Source organism: Sturnira hondurensis, unplaced genomic scaffold, assembly GCF_014824575.4.
Source record: "Sturnira hondurensis isolate 20B ecotype Veracruz unplaced genomic scaffold, ASM1482457v3 Scaffold0018493, whole genome shotgun sequence".
Classification (NCBI taxonomy): Eukaryota; Metazoa; Chordata; class Mammalia; order Chiroptera; family Phyllostomidae; genus Sturnira; species Sturnira hondurensis.
In genome coordinates this window covers 905253-913341 of record NW_028091124.1, presented here as the reverse complement: position 1 = coordinate 913341, position 8089 = coordinate 905253, and positions in this window count along the sequence as shown.

Sequence of the window (8089 nt, the reverse complement as noted above, 5' to 3'; positions counted from 1 at the left end):
TATCTTTAATTTTGGGTAACGTAATTATGATGTGCCTTGGCATGTTCCTTCTTGGGTCCAACTTCTTTGGGACTCTCTGAACTTCCTGGATTTCCTGGAAGTCTATTTCTTTTGCCAGACTGGGGAAGTTCTCCTTTATTATTTGTTCAAATAAGTTTTCTACTCGTGGCTGTTTCTTTTCCCCTTCTGGTACCCTATAATTCGGATGTTGGAACTTTTAAAGATGTCCTGGAGGTTCCTAAGCCTCTCCTCATTTTTTTGAATTCTTATAACTTCACTTTTTTCTATTTGGTCATTTCTTCCTTCCTTCTGGTCCACCCCCTTGATTTGAGTCCCAGTTTCCTTTCCATCACTATTGGTTTCCTGTGCATTTCCCTTCATTTCAATTAGTTTAGCCTTCATATGTTCCTCTAATTTGTGACTATAATCAACCAGTTCTGTGAGCATCCTGATCACCAGTATTTTGAAATACTCCTTTTTTCTGGAGCTTTTATCTGTTCTTTTTGGGGGCCTTTTTTTTCGGTCTTGTCCCACCTGTCACGTATGAGTGGCGCGTGGTGGAGCCCTAGGTGTGCAGCAGGGTGGGCAACCCAGTCACCGGGTTGTGATGCCGTGTGTGGGGGCGGGGTCCCGGAGGGGATGGCGCTTGCTCTCTGTCAGATGTCAGTCATTTCGCCACTGCCCACATCAAATGGGGCCCTTCTAGTGCTAATTCTGGGAGGGTGGGTTTGTGTACGTTCCAGGACCCTGTGGGTCTCTCCAATGAACTCTCCTGTGAGGCTGGAAGTCTCTCCCTGCACCTCAACCCCCACAGGTACTTTCACTCAGTATTTTGAGGCTTTATTTCCCTGAGCCGGAACCCTGGGTTGTGCTGTCTCACTCCCCAGTTTCGCCTGGTTTATCTGCCAGTGAACGTGGCACCGGACGCGCTAAGCCCCTCTGCAATCTGCCACCTCACTGTGTCCACCAGCTGCCGCTTTGCCCACCCAGGGTCGGACAACTGCCCTGCCATGACCCCTCTCAGTCCCGGCTCCCCAACTCTGCCCCTCCTACTGGTCTGGATGAATGTGCCTACTTTATCTCCTTGGTTGTCAGACTTCTATACAGCTCAAGTTTCTGTCAGTTCTGGTTGTTTTTTGTTTTTAAGTTGTTGTTGTCCTTATTCTGGTTGTGTGAGGAGGCAACAGGGTGTCCACCTACGCCTCCATCTTGGCCAGAAGTCAACTTACGTTCTTTCCTTTACCTCGTTGAACCCCTTGTTCTGAACAACTTATTCCCTTCATACAGGAAGAAAATATTTGGGTATATTTAGCAAAAAATGTTCTAAATATTTCTGACTTTTGCTTTGTAGGAGGAATTTATGTTGAACAAACTTCGCACTTCATGTCTTCTAGGTGTCTGTGCTCCTTTGGAAAGCCTTAGAAATTATACTGTGTTTGAGTACATTGAAAAGAAAATGACCTACTCTGATATTTATAATCAGGGACCAGTGGTGACTAAAGGACAGGGAAATGTTTTCCTTAAAGGTCACTCATGTACCCCAGCCAGAGAGTGTGCAACCTTTGTCAACTGCACTGAAACTGTCTTGTGCGCTGAGCAGGTGTGAGGGTGAACGGCACCACCACCGACGTAGCTTATGCTCATGTCAAACTGCCCACAGGACGGTTTCTGATTCGTGGAATGACTGTCTAGCCTGTGTTCCAGCAAACACAGGTCTGGGGGACCACGCTCTCTGGGCAGACTGACGGTGTTTATGCCTCAGAAGCCCCACTTGACCCAGGTTTGGCGGGATCTCTCCCTTACGTCCTACTGTATCAGGGACTCCCCGGTGAGCCCTGCTGAATACGTGTCTTTAACTGTGTTTGTAATGCCAACCATGGTAGCCTGTTTGAAAGTAGAAATAAGCAGAGTAGCTTGCGCTGTGGCAAAAGCTTTCAGGGCCACCTGAGAAGACATCAGTGCCATCTGTCGAGAACTAAGACGAGTCAGAGGCAGCACTGGGGAATCGTGCGGCTGTAGACGGCCTTCTTTGAAGGCACAGTCATGGTCGTGGGGACTTTAGAGGACTCTGCTGTTTCAACTGATAGTTCACAGCTCACAGAACAGGAAGGAGAGCAACTACATGATGTGATGTCCAACGTAAAACAGAGAGGGATTCTCTGACCTCTCAGTTCTACTGACTTGTCTAAACTAACCTCCTGGCCGCCTCGTGTCCCTGGTCTTCGAGAGACGTTTTGTGTGTTTATCTTTGTCATTTCCTTCGGCACCATAGCTTGCTGTTGCACACAGTGTGCCTCCTTATGAGGGTCTGCAGTTTGGTGGATTCCTAACCATGTCCCCGGCACCAGACAATCCAGTGCTAAGTTCTCATCTCATGGAAATGAGATAGTTTAGTACTAACAGTGGGCAACAATAGGGGGCCCAAGACTCGGAAAATTTTAGTTTAAGGTAAAAAGTTGTAAGTCTAGCAAGTATTGTGTATGTTAAAGCTTTTGTTTCAGAAACTACAGATAAGGCCCACCCCGGCTCCTGGGAAAACAGCCGACCCCCTGGAGCACTGGCTAGAGATCACCGCCTGGGGACAAGTGGAGGCATCCGGGTCTTTGTGTTCCAGGGAGAGACAGAGGACCATCGCCCCTGGGAACAGCTAACTGCCCAGGGCAGGAGTGTTGCAGCTGCTGTCACCCAACCCTCCCTGAATCTCAGAGCCCTCACCGCACCTGGTTTATTCCCTGGTATAAAAAGTCTGGACTAGAAAGAGGAGGCAAGATGGTCTGTTAGGGCGTGAACCCACCATCTTCTCAGACCCCAGCCATCTGAATAAAGTGCCCATAAAAATTCAATTGCTGTCTTGCTGATTGGGTTTGGCAGTGACAGGCAGCCCGAATGCTGGTGTCTTCTCCGGTTTCACTTAAACCACTGTTTCTTGTCGCCCTGCTTTCCAAGCCATTTCCTACTTTCCTGCTGATGCCATGAAAACGTGAATTTTTTCCCGAAGCCCATGAGCACCCTGAGCGGCAGACAGCTGTCCTGAAGCTGCGGGGGCTGTTAGAGGACCAACGGACCGGGCTCCTGGCTGGCCACTCTGCTGCTGATGGACCCCTCCCAGCTGCACGTCCCTCCCCTGGGGCTGCTGACCATGGAAAGAAGGGGTGGAGGGAGGGCCCCCGGCCAGCCCCAGTGGAGCAACCCTGGGCCTCCTGTGCTGGGGCTGGGGGCAGAGACTGGGGGTACCCCTCGTGCTGGGCACAGGTGCCCTGGGGACAGAGCTGGACGTGGGCGGCAGATGCTGCCATGCACCTGTGACGGGAGGGCCGTGCCGCTTCGTGCAGGTGCGGGGCTGCTTGTCAGCTCTGCTGCACCAGGCAAGGACACTCGGGGGCTGACGCACTCCATGCACACCCCCACCCCCACCCCCAGAGGGAGGCTCCACGCTCAAACTGGACTCACACGGCAGACACGGGCCACGGGTAAGAGACAGGCAGAGTTGGCCCGGTTTAGGGGCCACCAAGGGGGCAGAAGGTCTCACCCACGTGCAGGCTGACTGCAGAGGGCAGTGTGTGTGGGTGGGGTGGGGGGCATCTGGGGGCGGAGACAGTGTGTCCCAGGCTCGTCTGTGAGCGCACGGGCCCTGGCTGACCACCCAGCTTCCCACCCGCAGCCTGCACTTGGCCAGTCCGAATGGGGGCTTTGTGTGCACCCAGGCCGAGGGTTTGAGCTGCCTGGGTGGGCAGAGAAGGCGTCCCCAGGAAGGGAGGGCTGTGCCTCTGAGGGCAGGGCCAACACCGGGCCAGCCCTCTGTCCTTGGTGGCTCCCGCACGGCCAGGCCCTGCCTGACAGACGCAGCAGCGGGACCCGGGGTGCCCCGGCCAGCACCGCCCACAGGGAAGCAACAGCAGCGAAAGCCTTTGCTTTTCTGCGTTGAGATGGTCCACGGTGGGCACGCCCGCTTGCATGTGACAATGGACACAGAGCTGCAGGCCCTCCCTGGCTGCAAATTCGGGTTTCCCATGAGACCTGCGCCAGCCATCCGGGCCCGCCCTCTGTGCCTGTCTCAGCGTCCCGGAGCTCCCGGGGAGTCCTGCCCTCCCCCCAACCCTGGAAGGCACCCTGCAGGCCTCCTTGCGGAGCACTGCCCGCGTCCACACCGCCTGAGGGCAAAAGTGGGCAGCCTCCGAACTGTCCGCTGGCCAGGGAGGCTGCTTCTGAGGGACGAGGACCACAGCCAGCGGCTTCTCTGCCGGGTAATCTAGACCCCCTTTTCGAATCTGGTTGCCACGGAGCGATTAATCACCGGCTCCGGTGGAAACCACCCCAAGGGTGGCTCTGAGACGACGCTCTCCACTGCAGTGCGTTCGGGCCCTCGTGCCGGTGGCTCACACGGGTGAGCAGTGTGGTTACCCCGTCCTCGTCGTTGCTGAGTCACCGAAACCGCACAGGAACACAGCCAGAGCCTCATCTTCCGAAGCGCACTCGACACGCTCCTTTGGGTTTCATTGCTGCTGTGTCGGTGACCACACGACAGCTCGAATGGTCTCCAGGCCGGTGCTCTGTAGACGTGTGCGGGGTCCACGCGAGAGTTACTGCTGAACTGCCACCGGCTGTGAGACTCCCGGACGCCACAGCAGAATGTTTTAGTCCCTGTGGTCAGACACGGGCTGAAGGGAGCCCCTGGCTCGGGTCAGAGACACCCATTTTTGTCTCCCGCGTGAAGTGACCACGACCCGTCCCCGCCGCCGCAGTCTGACGGCTGTGGCTAAGTGACGATGGGATGGCGTGGACCGAGGCCAGATGCCACCGCGACTCCGGGGCGGCAGTCCACAGACGAGCTCGCGTGGCGGGTGCTGGGGTGCAGCCCCACCCCCTCCCCGGGCCGGGCCGGGTCCCCGCCTGTGAACGGCCTGCCCCGCCCTCGTCTCCGCCGCCCTGGGTTTCTGACGCAGGCTTCTCCTGCGTCTCCGGTTTCTCCCCAGGGCCTGGAGATCGTATCTCTGTTTTGGTTGACGGAACAGTTTCTCTCCTTGTTCGACATTTTTCAGATTTCTGGGACTGTCCTGCAGCCCTTGATGTTACCTGGGTCCTGGCCAACAGAACCCAGGCCGCCGCCTGCCTGCGGCTGAGGGTGCCGGGCGGGACGGAGGACTGAACCGGGCGTTAAACCGAGTCTCCCTGAGGCAGAGGCATCTCCGTCCATCCACACCAAGGAGTTGACTCCTCTGACCCAGCCCCGGCCCACAACTGCGCCCTCCCCTGAGCGAGTTTCCTGGAGCGGACACCCCTCGGCCTCCACACCAGCAGCCACAGCAAACCGGCATGACGGCAGGGCCCGTGGGCCCTTCTGGTTCTCAGAGGTGGGGAGCTCGTAGGGCCCGGTTCCCGTGAGCCAGCTGTGTGGGGGCCAGGCGGCCTGCCCTGTGTCCTACCCGACACCTGACTACAGAAGTCACACACCCTGGGAGGGGACACTGCAACAGTCATCCCACACCGGGACAAAACCCTGGTTAGCGCAGCTCGGAAAACGGCCCAGTGATCTCATCTGCGGGCCCCCTGCCTGCCGGCACTCCCTGTGGCCCCAGCACCAACCTCTCCTGGAGGCCCAGGTGCTCCGGGATGGGGACAGCAAAGGGCTGTGGCGTCTCCCAGCATCCCTCTACGGCGAGACGGGCACGGCCATGCTGGCTGAGGAGGATAGCACCCTGCTGTTCCTCCCCTGAGAGCTGTGACGGGGGAGTCTCGCGTAGCGATGACAGCAGCCCTGCGTGCATCTCACGGAAGCCCCCAGTGTGGGGCCACTGCCCTGGAGACAGTACAACATGTGTCCCCACAAAGCCCCCATCACCAGCATCCAGAAGCTACTCACTGTGCCAGGACCAGGTCTCCTTGGGGGACCAGGTCTCTCCAGACGCCAGAGGCACGACCCCCAGCCTCTCCCAGCCTGGAGCCCACCATGTGCCCACCCTGTCCCCCACGCAGCTGGCCAGTGGCAGCACTGGGCAGGGCTAGCACAGCACTGCCCCCACACCCAGGCAGCGACCCTTTCTTCCAGCCGGGCCCCGCGCCCCACGGCCTCGCTCACTGCGGGCTCTGTCCCCCCGCCCAGCGGTGCCCACACTCCTGGGAAGAGCCCACCGCGCGGACTGTGGAAAATGCTTCTTTAAAAATTAAAAGCAGGATTTTAATGCAGTCGCTGGGGCAGCCTCGGGAACATAAAAAAGGAGTCAGTTCCCGGAACTGCACAGTACGGAGCCGCACCCAGAAGGCAGCCCGAGGCGGGAGCGGCACTCCTGGACATGCAGCCCTTCTTTATCCCGACCGCTTCTCAGTGGCGTGTCCAGGACTCCTCGGTCCACAGCACAAAGGAGAGTGGCTCTCCTGCTCCTCTGTGCTCCCCGCCCCGCCCTCTGGGAGAACAGCCCGAGGCGAGCCTGTGGGGCCCCCTGCAGCCAGGGCCACACAGCCTGGGGGCTTGGGGCAGACCACTGGGGCCTATGGATTTCAGGGTCCCAGACAACACAGAGGCCTGTGGACCCCGCACGGGCTGCAGCCTAGGGAGGACGGGTGGCGAGCCCTCCCCAGGACACACGCCCTCCCCCATGACACCCACGCGGAGCAGCGCAGCCCGAGCCAGGGCCGTGGAGGGCCGGGCCTGACTCCAGCCTCCGGCTCCCGGCTCACTTCTCTGCAGACGCCCCACCCGGATCCTGGACACAGGTCCCCATTACTGAGCTCTACACAGACCCCCACGGACAACAGCCCCTCCACACCCCCTCCCACCCTAGCCCAACCCCGAATCCCCCAGACCTGCACCTGGCAGGTAGCACGGGTGGCATTCTCACGAAGCAGCAGCTGCCCCTGCCCCTCTGCGGGGCATGTGCTGCCAAGACAACAGCCCCGAGACGGGCAACTACAAACACAGACCCACGGGCCTGCCCAGCGCGGCTACAGGCTTTGTCAGGTGAGACCCAAGACCACCTCTGATTCCACTCGCACGGCTGAGCCCGACACTGGAGCTTATCTGACAGCAGTGTTGTCGGAGCCGTGTGGACGGACACCTGGTCGGCACGACAGGCTGAGCTGGAGGCCGCTCAGCGGGCAGCAGTGGGGCTGCTGAGGCTGGGGGAGCCACTGGCTGCCCCCGGGGCAGCCCTGCTTTGCTGAAGTGCACGCAGCCAAGGGTCTGCAACGCCCTCCCAGACGCTGGGTGGTCCTATGCTTCAGCTCCCAAACCTCAAGGGACCGAACAGCGAGTGCTTTCTGCTCAGTGCAAAACTTTGAGGCCGGGGCACAGGGCTGCCAGTGCAGCTGGGAGACCAGGAGCTGCAGCATCCAGACGAGGGCAGGGCCCCAGGCTCCAGGCCTCTTGAACCCCACACGGAACGTGCCCACAGGCCGTTTGTCTGAGGGTCGGCAGCACTCCCGGGAACCAAGTCCGTCCTGCTCTGGGCCACCGCCTAGGCTCTCGGGGCTTCGATTCAGAGACTGGCACAGCACTTATTTGCTTCTCTCCCCCAGACCCTCACAGGAAGGAAAACAGCAGGAAACAAAAGCGACACAGCTGCCTCGCACCAGGCTGAGCCACACGCCCACGGGGAAGGCGCACCAGCAGCAGCTCACGGAGGCACGGGTGCTGGTCTGCCTGGCCAGATGAGCCCTCCCCCAACGCAGGCCTGAACTGAGGCTGCCCGGCCCCCACCCCCACTGTTAAGGACCCGAGGTGTGAAGGGAGGAGCTGGCTCACCTCCTGAGACACAGAACAGCTGAGATTACAGACGCTCTCTTCTTCTTTCTCCTTAATGGCTCTGGGCAGCGCTGACCCGGCTGCACCCTTGGCTGCTCGCTCCCACCTAGGAGTCATTAACAGCGCTCGTTTCTTGGGGAAACGCAAACCCCTGGCCTCTGAGATCTGCACTCCAACTCAAAACTGCTGGGAAGGTTTATTTTCAATTCTTAAAACCCACAAGGAGAGAGAGAGAGAGGGGAGGAGGGAAGGATGGCGCGGCAGGCTGGCTCCACGTGGTGGAACCTCCCACGGGGGTTCTCTCCTGTCCCACAGGGAGCCACTGGCCCTGCGGCCACTCCCCTCCGCCAG